Genomic DNA, 18,367 nt, shown 5'->3' on the forward strand with positions numbered 1-18,367 from the left:
AAACTGTCCTCCTCCACCCCTGGTCAGCAAACAAATGCCCCCTCCCTTTTCCAGAACTGCTCCCATCACTCCAGCTTCCCGGCTCACACCGGACTATGATCATACTAGATCCGGGGAAAGATTCAGAGCCTCCAGGGTCTATTACTGCCTTGATGCTGATCCTCCTGCCATAATTGCCTGAGCAGTTCATTTCCCCAGACCGATGTCCTGACTCTGCTTTCCCAGAGCTAGAGAGAACAGAAGTGTCTGAGTGACAGACCAAAAGCCAGGCGAAGGCAATGTGCATATTGTTCCCTACCCATAGTATCCCTATTTAGGAAGGCGTGCTGGGGCTCTTGAGCACTTGGCTGATCTGATTTTTAATCATCAAGTGTAAAAATGAAATCATTCCCAGCACCTGAAGTGATTTTTGTTGGCGTCACCCACTGTTTCTGTAGATTAATTTTCTAGACCAGAAAGAAAAAGCCTTACGTTTCAGCGATAAAAAGAAAAACTGGTTCCCTTCTTCCACCCCCTGTCAAAAGTTTCTTATGTAAGGAGTTTGTTTTCTTATTTTTTTTTTTAAGGGGAAGAGTTCACTGATCCAGATGGGGAACAAAATGGTAAGACCCCCACCCCACCCACCCCTTGGGAGATGGATTAATCAGTGTCTTTCGGATGTATTTACAAAAATGATATGTTTAAACATTTCAATAAACAGATTAAAACCAAGATTTGTATATCAGCCTCTGCCAGCTACTTCTCCAAGCCAAGTATCCTTTTGTCCTCATGAAACCGAATGATGGCTGTTCCTCAAATCCAAGTCCTGGCCTAGGAGACTCCAGGGATTTTGTTCTCTTGGTGGCCTCTGAGCTCACGTTCTGGCTTTCTTTCCCACCATCCCATCCTCTGGGTGTGTCCCTTTTATGTGGCTATTGTTCAGTCACTAAGTTGTGTCCAACTCTTTGCGATCCCATGGACTGCAACACACCAGGTTTCCTTGTCCTTCACTCAGACTCCCATCCATTGAGTCAGCGGATTGGCTTTGTTTTCCAGTCCAGGAGAAGCTGTGCTTTGTCCAGCCTGCCCTGTCACCTCCCACGGCCCCGAGAAGGTTTTGCCATCACTGAACTGTTCTTCATTGGAAGGACTGATGCTGAAGCTGAAGCTCCAATACTTTGGCCACCTGATGCTAAGAACTGACTCATTGGAAAAGAACCTGATGCTGGGAAAGACTGAAGGCAAAAAGAGAAGAGGGCAGCAGAGGATGAGATGGTTAGACAGCATCACCGACTCAATGGACATGAACCTGAGCAAACTCTAGGAGATGGTGGAGGACAGGGAAGCCTGGCATGCTGTAGTCCATGGGGTCACAAAGTCAGACTTTACTAAGTGACTGAACTGAACAACAACAAAGTGCTCTTCATCTTTTCTGTGATCACATGTTCAAGATGCTTGAGGAAAAATAAGGACAAAAACCAAACAGGCAGATACCAACCCAAAAAAGCCATGAAGAAGAAAATAGACCCACTCCTGGGAAATTGCATGAAGTGGTGTGACACGTGATGAGGACAGCTGAAATGCAAGGATGATTCAGCCAAGGGGAAATCTGAGGGTGAGTTGTTCCAAATGGAGGGAGTTTGATGTGCTTAGGTCCTGGGGTGAGTACCCACTGGGCAACTTAAAACCAGCAGAAGGCTGATGGATATGCAGAACAATGGCAAAGAGAAAGATGCTACAAGATGAGGCCAAAGTCCAATCAGAGGACAAGGGGTGTAGAGCTTTTGAGGCCACAGGTGGCTCAGATGGTAAAGAATCTGCCCGCAGCACAGGAGACCCAGGCTTGATCCCTGGGTTGGGAAGATCCCCCGGAGAAGGGAATGGCAATACTGGAGCCCCACTACAGTATTCTTGCCTGGAGGATTCCACGAACAGAGAAGACTGGCGGGCTACAGTCCACAGGGTCGCAAAGAGTCAGACGTGACTGAGTGACTAACAGTAACGTTAAGGCATGGCAGGGAGGTTGGGAAATTGGTTGAGAGAAAGAGGATCAGGATGAGGAACGAGGTTTTCATCGGAGGTTGGAGAAGAGGGACCTTGGAGGAGGGAATGTGGATGGAAAAGGAAGAAGAAATGTTACAAGTTTTGCTGTGGATCATGAGACTCCTCCCCAGCACTGAAGAAAACTCAAGCAAAGGACCTTATTGTTTGCCTATCAGATCAATCAGCTTCTGTCTCCTACACTGAATCTGGGGCTTGTAAAGCTTCTTTGAGACTGGATCACATGAGTTCCTGTTCCAAAGGTGCTATATACTCATTCTACAGGCTCGACCCATGTTCTGGACTCACGATTCCTCTCCCTGGAGCTGGAAAAGGTGATACAGCCTGTCTAGATGTTGCATCCTCTGTGAGGCATGACCTAATTGTCCAGGCACCCCAGGACCTTCTCCTCTGTCAGGGAGCCCCGACAGCTTGCACATCCTTTCCCATGTACTTCAAACAGTGTATTGCCATGATTGGTTTACCCGTCAGCTTCTGTCACCAGTTGCACTCGTTGAAGGTGGTGACAAATTTTAACTTTCTTAGCCCAGCTCCGCGGGACTTCCCAGGTGGCACTAGTGATAAAGAACCCACCTGTCAATGCAGGAGATGTAAGAGACGTGGGTTTGATCCCTAGGTCAGGAAGATTCTCTGTAGGAGGGGATGGCAACCCACTCCAGTATTCTTGCCTGGAGAATTCCATGAACAAAGGAGCCTGACAGGCTATGGTCCATGTGGCTGCAAAGAGTGGAACACAACTGAAGTGGCTTAGCATGCATGCATGCAGCCAGCTCCACACAGGTACTTGGTAAGCAACTGTCAGACCAACTTTCCAGCTGTGCTGGGAAAGCAAAGGTTGGTTGTGGCCTTTTTTCAAAGAAAGAGCTCCCCTGGCATGAAATAGTGGGGCAGTAAGTCCCTCTCCGAGGCTAGGCTGCCAATGCAACTTCCTACTGGGTCCTTTTCCCTCTAGGACCTTCCTGTTCTCCAGAACTTAGCATGGCAGGGATGCTTAGCCTCTGACTTGTCCTTCCTCAGGTGCACTTGGTGGGGGCGGGGGTGGCTAGGACCATCAGTTTGTCCAGTTTCCAGTTTGTCCAGTCTCCCAATCAAGTCTGGGCAGCTGGGAGATCCAGGCTTCTAGGAGCAGCATCCTGCACCATGAAGCCCTTCCCCAGTGGGCCTGGGAGCGAGACCGCTGGTGAAGCAATCGGTTCCTCCCACCATGCCTTCTGCTCCATGGGAAGCCCAGCCCAGGGAAGTGGGAGCCAAACAGAAATCAGACCCTGACCTTCTCAAAAGTCAGGCAGCAGGGCTCAGGCATGCTTAATATTGTGTTGACTCCTTCCTGTTCTCGTGGGGTCCAGTTGTGCCGAGTTTGGCCCCGAGGGGAAGAACTCAGGGCAGTGCGGGCTGGGAGCCAGCGCACGTGTTCTCTGGAGGCGGAAAGGAGAGGGAGCCAAGAGTGGCGAACTCAGGAACACGGTCTGCAGGGGCCGCTCAGCCTGCTGGGCTGTGGGTGGAGAAGGCAGTTGAGCAGGATGGGAATGGATTGTGTGCCCACCAGCAGCAAAGGTCCAGTGATCTCCCTTCACCCCCAGGCCCCCAGTAAACACCAAGATCCTCCCACGACCAGAGGGCTGATTTTCCAACAGAATTCCGTCCAACATCCTCACTCTAGTCACAGCTCCCTGAAGTGGTTTCCACTGGCTGCATGGTCGCCAGGGTGCTGGCCTCTGCGCACCTCCGCGGCCCCGTCCCAAACCCCACTTCCTATTTGCATCCCAGCCCACCCTGGCCTCTCAGCTCCTGCTGGCATGGGGGCCCCATAGGAGCCACTCCCAGGCCTGAGGTCTGTGTCCGTCCTTCCATCTGTACCTCATCGCCTTGCTCCAGACCTTCAGACCTAACTCAGATCTGGGGTCTTCTGGGAAGCCTGAGAAGAAGCTCACGTCACCATTCTTAACCGTTAACCCAAGCTCCTTTCTTCAGTAAACAAGACAGAGGGGCTGGGGAAGCCCACCCCCCCATCATCAGTCCCTGGGCTCAGCTGCTCTCTTGGGGAACACCTCCCAACATATGGGGATGCAGCTGGCACCAACATTTGAGGCCAACCCTGTTAATTCTAACAGCACAAATCCCACACCATCTCACTTAAAACTCGCAAATATCTCCATGAAGACATTCCCATGAGAATTCACTCTCTCCAAAAAGTCAGTGCTCAGGATTCAGGTTTCAATCCTCAGTGGACAGGGCTCTACCAAGCTCCCGAAATCTCAGAGCAGGGGTCTTAGAGCACCTAAAGTTGAACCTGGGCTCCATTCTCACTAGTTGTGGACAAGTTCCTTTATCTTTCAAAGCCTTCATAGACTGCTCTGTCTGGCAGGGATGATAATAATCCCAGGCACTTGGTTCAGTTAAGTTCATGGTGCTCCCCAAAAGGCGGGTGGACCGCTAACCCCAGTCAATGTTGATGGGAGCATTTTTGTGTGTGTGCTCAGTCATGTCCACCTCTTTGTGACCTCATGGATTGCAGCCCACCAGGCTCCTCTATCCATGGAATTTCCCAAGCAAGAGTACTGCAGTGGGTTACTATTTCCTTCTCCAGGGTATTGTCCCAACCCAGGGATTGAACCACGTCTCTTGTATATCCTTTATTGGCAGGCAGATTCTTTACCACTGAGCCACCTGGGAAGCCATGGTGGAAGCCAATGGGAACATTACAGCTGCAATTATTCTCATCAAGAGCATCCATTCTGGGGATCTTGGAAGGAGGATGGCCAGAAAGAGGGACTGCCTCTTCCTCTCTGGAGAGAGATCCTGGGGTAGCCTGGGCAGGGCTTATCCTGAGAGACAGGGGCTGTGTGTCTGTCTGGGCATGCACAGATCACAGTGGCAAATCACACACACATCAATGTGCTCCCCCCGCCTCACACATCCACCTCCACACCAGCCCCCTCGCACCCTCAGCCACACTGAGAACATGTGTGTGCGTTTGTTCACACACACACACACACAGCTCCTGCCCCAGGCCAAGTGTGCTCCAGGCATGTGGACCTCATCAGGTCCCAGCAGCACTCAGCCCAGTATACTTGCCATAGCTAGAGACCCAGGACAGTAGTGGGGTGCAGGTGGGATGAGCTCATGGACTCCCACAGGTACACACTGCCAGGCGGCCGAGTGTATTTGCATATCATTTGCATGTGTTGATACAGCCTTCCCATCTCTGCACAGAGCGTTTCCAAGCTAACCTGTTATTACTGCTCCTCCAAAGCTTCGTTTTCTAGGCGCTTGCGCTGCTTACTCACCCACTGTCAGAAAGTCCTAGGCAGAAAGGCGGAATCTGAGCACCTGGAAAGTCAGGTCAGCCTCCCTGGGTCTTGGCTGCTCCCTGGGACAGAGAATTTCATCACACCTCCCCGGGAAAGACCCAAGGAGACCACCCTGTACGTAAGATGTTACCGTGTGCCCGGAACCAGGTACCCACTACAGCACATAGGCAACTTTATTCTCCTCAGGGCCCAGGGAGCTAGTCTGATGGAGAACTTGACCCCAGCTCCTCCCAGAGCAAGTTTTTCAAGTTTGCGTGGGCATACCCTGTACTACAGATACTAATACTGAGCGAGCGAGTGAAAGTCACTCAGTTGTGTCCGACTTTTTGCGACCCCATGGACAACACAGTCCATGGAATTCTCCAGGCCAGAATACTGGAGTGGGTAGCCTTTTCCTTCTCCAGGGGATCTTCCTGACCCAGGAATCAAACTGGGGTCTCTTGCATTGCAGGTGGATTCATTACCAACTGAGCTATCAGGGAAGCCCATACTACTACTTGTAGCAGATATATAAAAATGCAGAATGCCCTGAAAAAATATATATGTATGTGGGTGTATATATATATATGTATATATATACACCCACATATATATGTGGGTATACATATATATCTTTAAATGAATCACTGTGCTGCACACTTGAAACTAATATTGTAAATCAACTATACATCAATTTTTAAAAATGCATGATGGGGGGCTTCCCTGGTGGGCTCACTGGATGAGAATCCACCTGCTGTGGCAGGAGACATGGGTTCAATCCCTAGTCCAGGAAGATCCCACATGCCAAGAAGCAAACAAGTCTGAGTGCCACAACTACTGAGCCTGTGCTCTAGAGCCCAGGAGCCACAACTACGGAGCCCACATGCTGCAACGATTGAAGCTGCTGCTCCCTAGCGCCTGTACTCGGCAACAAGAAAAGCCACTGCATAAAAACCTAAGAATACGGCAGTCAGAGAGTAGTCCCTACTTGCCGCAACTAGAGAGAAGCTTGCACAGCAACAAAGACTCAGCACAGCTCCAAAAAATAGAAATAAATAAATAAAATTATTTTTTACAAAAAGGAAAAGAAAAAAAATGCAGAATGGTCAGTTTCCTGGTGGTCCAGTGGCTAAGACTCCATTTTCCCAATACAGGGGGCATAGGTTCAATCCCTGGTTGGGAAACTAGATCCCATATGCCACAACTAAGAGTTTGCATGCCACAACCAAGATTGAATATCCCACGTACTGCAACTGAGAACTGGTACAGCCAAATAAATAAATAAAAATAAGTGTTTTTAAAATAAAAAATTAAAAAAATACAGGATGCCTAGTTAAATTTGAATCTAGAAGAAACAACAAAGAATAAGCTAGTATATCCTGTGCAATCCTTATACTATAAGAGCATTCACAGCGTCCCTGAAGTCCAGCTGGGCGCCCTGTATTCTATCGGACAGCCCTACCTAGAACCCCAGATCCACTGGTTTCCATTATCTAGATACTAGAAACCCATTGATTTCTAGTATCACTAATACCATGTTTTCTCCCAGCTTCTATCTAAGACCAGAGGAACAGGGCTTTACTGCCTAACTGTCCAGCTTCCCACTGTAGGACAGAAAGCGAGAGCAGAGGCTCCACATGAGGTCAACTGAGAACTGTCAGGAGACGCAGGGGGAGGGAGAACACGTGTTTCCTAATTTAGTTAAACATCGAAAACCTGTTCCTCTTCTGTGTCTGGGAGGAGCGCGGTGGTTATCACTGTGGACGTGAGCCCACGTTTCCTGTGGCGAGAGACACGTGTGTTTGCATCAACAGGCCCTGTTTCTAGGGAGCCCCTCCCCGCCAGGATGTGAGGCCCACAGCGGTCACAGAGGAGGAGGGGGTCAGGAGGGCCTGTAGGTGGAGCTGCTTGGGAGCTAGGGGCCCTGGAGAACCCTGCCCCCTCACGTGGGACGACCACCTCCACGCTGGACCCCTGTCCAGCTTCCACATCACACTGCAGACAACTGGCCCTCCCCAGGACCATAGGTGACAGTTGCCTAGCTAGAGACCTTTGCTGGGAGGTGGGAACTCAGCAGGGAAGGAACAGGGCTGGGGAGCCTTTGCCCTTCACCTGCCAGTGAACACAAACCTGCAGGGAGGCCCCCCTCTGGCCCCACAGGCCTCCCTCTGGTGGTCTGAGCTCCGGCTCTTCCAATAGGGCCCCTGTACTTACAGAATGGGCAGGACTCTGCCTGCAGACACCACAGGTAAACATGTGCCTCACCCAGGAGTGAGGGAGCAGAAAATTCTCCATCAAGCATTTTTTAGGGGAAAGAGTTATTTTATAGTAAAATCAGTGGATCTACTGTGGAAGGCAATGCAAAAAATAACATACGAAAGGCTCCATTTACTCCTCCATCAGAAGGTGATGGGATGGCTGCAGCCTCCCAGGCATTACAAGGACTAGAAAAAGAGATGCAGGCAAAGTCCTCCTTCCCTGTCATAACACTGGGCAGTCAGAGTCAGCAGCAGTAGTCACCTTCTCTGATCATAGTTTTGGACTTATCCCTTCAACTGGCCTGGCATATCAGACCTCTCTGCACTTAAACAAATTACAAAGCTGTGAAAGACTCCAGGTTTTCAGCACCGGGGGAAGTTTTCACTTGGTTTTCTAAGGGCATCCCCTGGTCAGGTCTCAAACAGGTGACAAGAGCCTGAAGGTCTGTCACCTGCCCTGTCTGATGTGCCCAGGTGGGCACCCATCTCGAACACCAGTGGCCACACACTTGGCGAACCTAGAAGGCACCAGAGGTTCCCATTAGAATGGAATTCCCGTTACTCATCCACTGGATCCCCACTCATTACCCACTGCAAGCTAGGTGTTCCCACCCCAGAAAAATCCATCTGTGGTTGCTGAAGAGACTCTGGTAGAGGATGTGATGGGCCATGTTCAAGGAGCTTGGTGTGGTCAGAAGGGCATGACTTACCCAGACACACACAGTTCACACGCATGGGCTTGGGATCCTTGAGTCCACTGCCTGGGTTGAAGGACAGAACCCAATCTCGACAAAACACCCAAGTCAGTTCCCTGCCTACTCACACCCTCTCAGTGGTCCTGACCCTCCTTCTTAAGAACTTCTCGAATTCAGTGATGCTGATCTCTCTTGAGGACCTGAGCACTGAACCTGCCCAGTGGCCATCAGAGATCATTCATACTCTTGTATTTCTTCACTCGATAGAGGGGCCAGCCAATGCCCTGTGACATTCCTGGGTGTGATTGTCCATGCCCCTGTCTCAGATGGACCAACCATGAAAGACTGATGAACTAAATGAAGACCATACATAGGCAGCTCTGAACACCTAGTCATCAATGACTGAGTCTGACTGTAGGGTCGTGGGGGGATATTTGGATTAATTTAAGAGAGGATAAGAGATGTCTCCTCGAATCAGGGGCTGGAATGCATTCACACTTTCTTACTGAGCTAATAATTGTTGCAAATGTACAAAGACAGTGGTCTCAATGGTTCCACTACTGCTCGGCCTTCTCTTTCTCACGTTTGCCTTTTCCTCAAGCCAGCTGTTATCCTGTTTTCACCTCAGAGAATGAGGCACCCTGCTCGGGACAGCTCCTGCCTCTAAACTGCTTTTTCAATACAGCCTGGGCTCTGAAATATGAACAGGCGTTTTGGGGGTAATTAGCCTCAGGTGATGGCACCCCACTCCAGTACTCTTGCCTGGAAAATCCCATGGACGGAGGAGCCTGGTAGGCTGCGGTCCATGGGGTCGCTAAGAGTTGGGCACAACCAAGCGACTTCACTCTCACTTTTCACTTTCATGCATTAGAGAAGGAAATAGTAACCCACTCCAGTGTTCTTGCCTGGAGAATCCCAGGGATGGGGAGCCTGGTGGGTTGCTGTCTACGGGGTCGCACAGAGTCGGACACGACTGAAGTGACTTAGCAGCAGCAGCAGCAGCCTCAGGTGATGGCAACCCACTCTAGTACTCTTGCCTGGAAAATCCCATGGACGGAGGAGCCTGGTAGGCTGCAGTCCATGGGGTCGCTAAGAGTCAGACGTGACTGAGCGACTTCACTTTCACTTTTCACTTTCCTTCATTGGAGAAGGAAATGGCAACCCACTCCAGTGTTCTTGCCTGGAGAATCCCAGGGATGGCGGAGCCTGGTGGGCTGCTGTCTATGGGGTCGCCCAGAGTCAGACACAACTGAAGTAACTTAGCAGCAGCAGCAGCCTTAGGTAAAATTTCAGCCAACATCTGACCAATTCCAAGCCCCATGATGAGTTCCTGCTAAAATATTACACTACGTCCTAACTACCTTGGGAGTGATTCTCTGCTTACAAAACACACTTTGTCAATATTCACCCAGTGTGGAGATTAGGGAGCCCCGTCCTTCTTCTCTGTGGTGGTAGAGATGCCCCAGAGCCATCTTTTTTTTTTTTTTCATCCCAAGCCATGATCCAACATCTTTTTCCCCCAATTTTGACTCCGTACAGCCTTTCCTTTTTGAAAAACAAAGCATAACAATTGCAATTCTCCCTTGGCCAGTGGCCAGACATCCACGGGTTGGAGCCAGGAGATGAACGGATACACCCGGAGAGGGCAAGGTCAGAGATCGCAACACTCTGGACGCGTGTTTGTGCAGGAGACCAAACCCCAAGGCCCGAGAGCGCCCAGACATGAGGGTCGACACCTCCTGGTTGAATAACATGCTGAGGACCTTCGGAATCTGTGGATGAAACACGCCTATGACATTAATTAATGCCAGGCAAACTGTAACAGCAGATCTTAGAGACTAAAAATAAACCTATGCCAACTGATTCATCCTTCACTGCACAGAATTCGGAGCTTTTTTTCTCTGCTTCTCTTCTCCAAGTACGTTACATTATGGCCTTTTTCCTTTCCCTCCATCTTTGTCGTTCTCCTCTAATCCCTCTCCTTCTGGTCCAGAAGTTGAAAGTGTCCAGAGGAGATGTCCCCACTCGGCTCCCCTCCGACCCACAAACATGCTTATTAAGCAAGGAAATCATTTCTTTTCCTGGCTCCCATGGCGGTGAGCTATGTAATTTGTCCTTAATATTTTCCATACGGATGTTGCTGCCTGTTGCCTCACACACACACAACTCTATAGCTTCGTTTCCGATTACAGTCCGTTCTATTTTAAACTTTGTTGATTTCTACTGGGAAGGAAGCCTATTTCATAGAGATTAGCTGGACAGCTGGGTCTGATTGCTTCTGATTACTGGGCTTGGGGCCACTGGGCAGACAGGTTTCCCAAAGCCCCATAGATGGAGAACCACTCTGTAGGGACCCACTTTGGGGTCAGTACTCACTGCAGGGAGGAAGGTCAGTGGCCTCAGTCGGAAATCAACAGGTCAAGCCAAAGGCAGGGTCAGCCCTTAGTCCACGTCTCGGCTCAGGAGGCTGTGCTGAGAGGTGGAGGAGGGGGCCTGAGAAGCCCCTTGACTCCAAGGCACTCACGGGGACCTGAGTGGGGGCTTGTGTCACAAAAAACTGCGTGTGCTTGAAAGAGAGCATCCATCATGCTTGCCTGATAGAATCACTCGGGAGGTGACAGACAAGGCTCAGTGATTAAGCTCCCTTCATCTGGCCTTGCCTCCCAGACCTCCAGGTGCACAAAGAAATCACAAAGACCTCTCTCACCTTGAAGTGGTCAGTCCACAGGCAGGCGGGGGCTGCCGCGCTCTCCGGAAAACCGGTGGCTCCGATGAGGCACGAGTTTCCTCCCTCCTCGTCCCATGTGTGCCTTTGCTTCTCTTTCTGCCTTCTCTAGAGGAAACCGAGTGCTGGAAATTTTGTTTAATTGTGTGTGTGGAGGATGGTGGGTGTCGGGGGTGCAGGGTGGGGGGGTGGAGGGACCCAGGGGGTAGGGGTGCAGCCTGCCCTGGTGTGGGTTCGGGGGTAATGGCCGATGCTGGAGATACGGCTTGCCTGCCGATGCTCAGTGGCACTGCAGCTCTGTGTGTGGGCGGCGGCAGCTACACGGCTGGGTTTCAAACCATTACACTGAACATTTGCAAACAGATAAAAAAACAAAACCATCCGGTACAAATGGAATCTTCTGTTTTTCTTTCCCCCCCTGCACACGCTCCCTTGCACCTCTCTTCCGGAGTTTCAGAGAAGGTGAGCAAGGGTGGGTTTCTCTCTCTCCAGGCTCCCCCCACCCCATCACCCCGTGTCTTCTGGCCACAACATTTAGCCTTAGGGCCACTGGGCTGGACGGGAAGGTCAGGTCATACAGACCAACCCCCAGGCAGTGGGCATGCCCAGACTTTTGGGAAGGATTTTCTCTTCTCTGAGGTCTTGCCCTGATTCCAGCCACTGAGACCCATCACATCCCAAGAAGGTTGTACATCCGTATTTGACCACCTGGATCCCTCCTGGTTGCAAAACTACCTTGGAACTGGCCGACGAAGGGGAGAGAGGTGCACTTTCATATCCAGCGAATGTCTTCTCAAGGAATAACTCTGTGAATGGTGGCATAAGATACTCCATGAAAAGGGGGGAAAAATCCTGTGGACAAATTACCTTGGAAACTACTGCATCCCGTATCACTCCAAGATAGTCACAGAGCATGTTGGCAAGTAAAGACTCTGCAAAGTCCTTCAATGAAGAATCCTGTGTAATTCTGCCTAATCCAACATTTCCAAAACATGTAGACCTTAGATGGAAGAATCCCCTCTCCCCAAATACCACCACTATCCATGGCAACACACTTTTATGTATGCACACTTTGTATACACATTCATGTACCCCACACCCCAAATCAACCCTTTCAGCCAAGAGAGGGCGAGTAAAGTGAGATCCTGGGAACCAGGCAGGTCAGAGGTCACCATCTCAGAAAACTCTAAGCTTGTTACCAACATGGGTGCTCTGGCTAGTTACCCATGAACTGGAGACTGTGCTTCCAGCTGGACAGGGAACACGAGGGAAGTGGACAATTCCCTCGGGGCTGTGTGGAGCTGAGTCAGTGCAGCTCCTCTCCCCTTCCAGTGGGTCTCCACCTCACTTCTGCAACCCAGGGATGGGGCTTTCCTGAGGTCAGAGCTGACCCAAACTGGCAGGGTTGCAGAGTTGGTGGCGGGGGAGGGGGGCAGTGACAGACTCCCTGGGGGAGCTTTCTGGCACCCTGTTCACACCCCTGATGGACGCTCTAAGGATCAGATGGCACGTCTGATCCTGGACAGTGTGAAACTTCGGGGAGCAGAATAGAAGAGGCGTGAAACACAGAAACTCCAGGAGAGAGACCTGCTGCGTAGAGACGTTCAGGTCAGAAAGGACCATGATGGAGGGAGTTGAACAGGAGTAGGGGAATAAAAGATGGCACACCCTACTGGATTTGGGGGCTGCTGAGCCCATCAGTGCCAACAGACTCTAGCTTTACAGTTCACCATCTGTGGGGGCATTGCCCGTTGGGCTTTGGCCATTGGGCGTTGGCCTCTTCATGTGAAAACTCCTCAACCAAGCATGATCTTGCCCTCATGGGCATTTGAGACTATCTGAGGACATTTTGGTTGCCACAACTAGGGACAGTGCTATTGATGTTCAGTGGGTAGAGGCCAGGGATGCTGTCAAACAGCCTATGAAGATGGACAGGGTGGCCCGAGACAGAATGATCCATCCTGAAGGTCAACAGCCCAGCAGAAGCGAAGGATCCAGTCTGGGTGAGTCCTTCAGTCCCCTTGGTGGGGCTCAAGTGAGACCATGCCCATGAGGACTCTGAGTAAATCAGAAGGCAGTCGTGCTACATTTGCTAAGAAAGAGACTTCCTTATCATTTAGGTGGCATTTCATCTCTGACTGGGGGGCAAAATGGAAACAGATGGGAAGTCATGTAAGAGCTTTCTGCTTCAGACCAAGAAGAGAGAAAGCCTGCTGGCCTTGTAAACACTCCAAATCACATGATTAAAAAAATAAATAAATAAGAAAAAAGAAAAGAAACGCCTCCTCTTGCTTAAGTACATCAGAGAACTTGAACTCCGGGTGAACAAAGTGAAATGGGTGCAGAAAAGCTTTAAAAAGCTCGCAAGCACTTCGACCAATAATCATTGGTAATTAGGGCATTTTACAGAATCCATTAAAGAAGCTTTAAACAAAGCTGAAATTATTTGTTGACCTTTTTCTGAAGGAGGGTAATGGTCGTGCTGACAACATTAATGCATCCGGCCTGGTCGGGGGTTTTCTTTCAAAGAAATCTTGGGCCAGGCTTGCCACGGAAGCCCCAGCACACAGCAAATTATTGGAGGCCGACAAAAAGGGAAAGTGAAATTCAAGTTCAGATGTGTATTCCAGATGACTGCCCAACCTCGAGGAAGAAAACTGGCCATTTCTCACTCTGCACCCCAACTCCAGGAGGACCCCGAGGGCAGGACCCGGGATCTTGGCCCTGGAAACAGATTCTCCTGGATGATGAAGTACAGGTGGGTAGGAGCCCAGGAGAGGCAGGTAGGGGCTGTTCTGCTGTGACTGGAGTGAGCGTCAGGACCAGTCAGGCCAGTCCCAAGAGAGAAGGAAGGGAAGATGTGGGGTTAGGGGAGTCCATGCTGAGACCAGTGTATTCACAAAGAGGCTTTCAAGGGAAAAACAACCAGCCAGCTTTCTGATGTGGACACAGAACGGGACCCACAATCATCAGTTACATCAGCTTCCTCCAGAAGCCAAAGCAGAGCGATGCCGCCTGAGAGTCTTGACATCCCAGTGCCTCCCCAATCTCTGCGTGTGTGTTAGCCGCTCAGTTGTGTCTCACTGTTTGCAACCCCATAGACTGTAGCCTGCCAGGATCCTCCATCCATGGGATTTTCCAGGCAAAAGTGAAGGTGAAGTCGCTAAGTCGTGTCCGACTCTTTGCGACCCCATGGACTGTAGCCTACCAGGCTTGTCTGTCCGTGGGATTTTCCAGGGAAGAGTACTGAAGTGGGTTGCCATTCCCTTCTCCAAGAATACCGGAATGGACTGCCATGTCCTTCTCCACCCCCACCACTTACCCATTCACTAACCATGACAGGCAACGGCCACGTATCTGAGAACTTCCCAGTACCAGCACTTTGACACTAGGAGCAAAACGGTGATGGATAAACAAAAATCTAATCTTTGCTTTTGTTTACCTGGGGTGCGTAGCTAGGTAGTTTGAGATGGACACGTACACACTGGTATATTTGAAATGGATAACCAATAAGGACCTACCATATAGCACGGGGAACCCTGCTCAATGTCATGTGGCAGCCTGGATGGGAGGGGAGTTTGGGGGAGAATGGATATGTATATGTGTGACTGAGTCCCTTTGCTGTCCACCTGAAATTATCATATTGTTAATTGACTATACTCCAATACAAAATAAAATGCTGGGGGCAGCGGGGGGAACAGAACCTAGTGTGGTTCGGTTTAATGGATTTTACAGTGTGCCTGGTGGTCTAGCTCCGCCCCTCCCCTGTGAGGACAGGCCAGAGGAGGTCCAGGGCTCCCGGCTCAGGCGTGTCCCACTGGGGAATCAGCTACTCTTCACAGAAGCGGCTGCTGCTTCCTGAGTGTCTCGCTCCCTCCTGTGTCCTCTCCCCCACGGCTGCCACCCTGTTCCCACCACCAGCCCCCTTCACCCGACACTCGCACTTGCCCAGGAGTATCCAGTGGCCTCGCTTGGTCCATAAAGGACCTTACAGTTGGGCAGAGCCTAACTTCTGGGCCAATTCGTAGGCTTCAAGCCATCCTATAGGTGATGACTGTGAGGTCAGCCACCGCTGAGCCAGCCCCGGTCTTGTGCGTTTTCCCAGGGAGCACCACCAGCATTCCACAGGGAGCCCCTTTCCCAATACACGGGTGCCAGGAGGGAAGGGTCTGGGCCCATCGAGTGGCTTGTGAGACCATTTCACATGGCCTCCAGCTGATTTTTATTTATTTGGTTTTGGTTGCACTGGGTTTTTGTTGCTGAGCAACGGCTTTCTCTAGTTGCATCAAGCGGGGGCTTCCCTTCGGTGTGGTGTGAAGGCTTCTTGTTCTGGAGGCCTCCTCTTATTGTGGAGTGCAGGCTCTAGGCATGCAGGCTTCAGTAGTTGCAGCACATGGCTTAGTTGCCCCATGTCACGTGAATCTTCCCAGACCTGGGATTGAATCCTTGTCCCCTACATTGGCAGGTGGGTTCTCATCCAGGGAAGTCCCAGATGATTTTTTAAAAATTGTACTAGTTATATGTTTATTTCAATAAGAATAACAGATCCAACTTGTGTGTATCCCTTTTAAATGCATCTTAATAGCCAATTTAAATAAAAATTCTATTCTGAGACTTATATGGAAATCCAAACAAACTAGAAGACCTAAAGTGATTTTGAAAATGAAGAATAAAGTTGGAACAATCACATTATCAAATTTTAAGGCTCACTCTGTAGCTACAGTAATCAAGACAGTGCGGTATTGATGGAGATAAACATGTAGATCAATAAAACTGAACAAAGAACCAGAAATAGAGCCACACAAATTTGCTTGACTGATGTTGACAAAGGCACAAAAGCAATTTAATCGAGGAAGGATAATCTTTTCAACAAATGATGTTGGAGCAATTGGATGTCTTGGTAAAAAAAAAAAAGTCTATGCTAAACCCACAATTTATACAAAAAGCAACTCAAAAATGGATTGTAGATTTAAATGTAAGACATAAAACTACAAAACTTTTAAAGAAAAAAAATGAGAGAAAAGTTTTGGGACCTAAGGTTAAGGCAAAGAGTTCTTAGACATGACACCAAAATCACAATCCATAAAAGAAAAAAGCCAATGAAATTAGACGTCATTAAAACTAAATGTTTTCCTCTGCAAAAGATGCTATTAAGAACATGAAAAACAGCTTTATTGAACAGCTGGTACTGGAACAACTGGACATCCACATGCCAGAAAAATGACTCTAGACACAAACCTTAGATTTCACAAAAATTGACTCAAAATGGATCATAGTCCTAAATGCAAAAATGCAAAACTATCAAACTCTTAGAAAATAGCATAGAAGAAAACTTAGATGATATTCTGGAAAAGGCAAAACTACAGAGACAGTTAAAAAAAAAAAAAAGACAAGCGATAGCAAGCAGTTTAAGGGTTAGAGGTAGAGAGGAGTAACAGAGCACAGAGTGTTCTCAGGGCATGTGTGATAGGGAAGCCCATGATCTTTTAATGATGGGCACACGTCTTTGTATATTTTTCCAAATTCAAGGAAATACAGCAGCAAGAATGAACACTAAGGAAAACTAGAGTCTTTGAGTTGTAGTGATATGTCAGTGTAGGTACATCAGTTGTAACAAAAGCACCATCTGATGGAGGATATTGACCCAGAGTGGGTGGGTAAGGGGCATATGGGAACTCTCCCGACTTCTGCAGTTTTGATGTGAACATAAAACTGCTCCCCACAAAATGAAGTCTTTATTTAAAAAAAAAAAGAAGAAGAAAATATTTGCAAGCCATATATCTGGCAAAAGACTAGTATTTGGAATATATAAAGAATTCTCAAAATTCAACAGTGAAAAAAAATAATCCAATTAGAAAACGGGCAACAGACATGAACAGATATTCCACCAAAAGGACAGCCAGGCGGCCAGGAAGTATTTGAGAAGATGCTCAGTGGATCTCCCACAAGGAATGTGGACTAAAGTCATGATCAGACATCACTGCGCACCTGTCAGAGAGGCTAAGATGAAATTAAAAAAACAGTACCAGTGCTGGCCCAGACGTGAATAAACTGCATCACCTACCAGTGGCTGGACTGTGTGAAAAATGGGTCAGTCACTCTGAAAAATGATTTGGCAGTTTCTTATGAAATTAAACATGCACTTATTTTTTACCTTTTTATTTTGTATTGGAGTATAGCTGATTAACAATGTTGTTGTAGTTTCAGGTGAACACAAAAGGATTCAACCATACGTATACATGTATCCATTCTCCCCCAAACTTCCCTCCCATCCAGGCTGCCACATCACATTGAGCAGAGTTCCCTGTGCTACACGCTACATCCTTGTTGGTTATCAGTTTTAAATATATAGTAGTGAGGACACGTCAATCCCAAACTCCCTAACTATTGCCTCCCCCATCCTCCCCCAAGCCCAGCCACCATAGGTCCATGCTCTGAATCAAACATGCACTTATTTAGACAACTCAGCAATTGCACTTTAGGGCATTTTTCCCAGAAAAATGAAATTTTATTTTTACATATCCATCCATGTATGTTTATAGATACTTTCTTTGTAATAGCCAATAACTGGAAAAAACCCAAATATCCTTCAACAGGTAAATAAACTGCAGTGTGTCTACACCATGGAATATAATTAAGCAATAAGAAAAAAAGGCTGTTGATACGCTTGACAACTTGGATGAATGTCAAGGGCATTATGCTAAGTGGAAAAAAAAATAGTTGTACATCCTGCGTGATTCAACTTAACATGACAAAATTATAGAGATGGGAGAACAGATTAGTGGACCGGGGCATAGGGATGGAGGGTGGAGTGAGACCATGAAGGGGTCATAGTAACTGACAGATTTGTATCTTTTTTCCTTCTTTCTTTTTTAAATAATGAAAGTATGATAACACAACCATGTATCTAGGACACTTTTCACCTTGCAAAACTGATATTCCATTGTAATAATATTCCATTTTAATTATAGAACATATTTGCCTATCCATTCATCTGTTGATGGACATTTGGTTTGTTTCTATCTTCTGGCTATTGTGAAATAATGCTGTTATGAACACAATTGTAAAGGTATATAGTTAAATATGGTTCAGATGGTAAATTTTATGTATTTTTCACAATTAAAAAATAAAAATGGTTAAAATGGTAAAAAAAAAAAAAAAGAAAGTATGATAACACATTTACATAAGACCTGGAAAATATAGAATAGAGTTACATATAGTTAGTTCCACTATGTGTTACAATTATTTTTTAAGTGGATGAATTAAGATTTTTAGTTGGAGTTTCAATATCATACTCTCAAAAATTAATAGAATAAATAGAAAAGTAGAAGGATATAGTGGACCTGAAAAGCACTATGA

The 18,367-nt window shown here is 48.1% G+C and overlaps 1 protein-coding gene across 1 annotated transcript in view; it reads right to left on the reverse strand.

The window, feature by feature from the left end:
* Positions 1-11,271, reverse strand: part of ZNF831 (zinc finger protein 831) — a 106,021-nt gene extending 94,750 nt beyond the window's left edge. Inside the window, exon 1 of the mRNA XM_020905140.2 lies at positions 10,991-11,271. The gene's annotated coding sequence lies outside the window, so the exon portion shown is untranslated. The remainder of the gene's footprint in view (positions 1-10,990) is intronic.
* Positions 11,272-18,367: the final 7,096 nt, after the last annotated feature.

The sequence above is a fragment of the Odocoileus virginianus genome, chromosome 9 (assembly GCF_023699985.2).
Source record: "Odocoileus virginianus isolate 20LAN1187 ecotype Illinois chromosome 9, Ovbor_1.2, whole genome shotgun sequence".
Taxonomy (NCBI): Eukaryota; Metazoa; Chordata; class Mammalia; order Artiodactyla; family Cervidae; genus Odocoileus; species Odocoileus virginianus.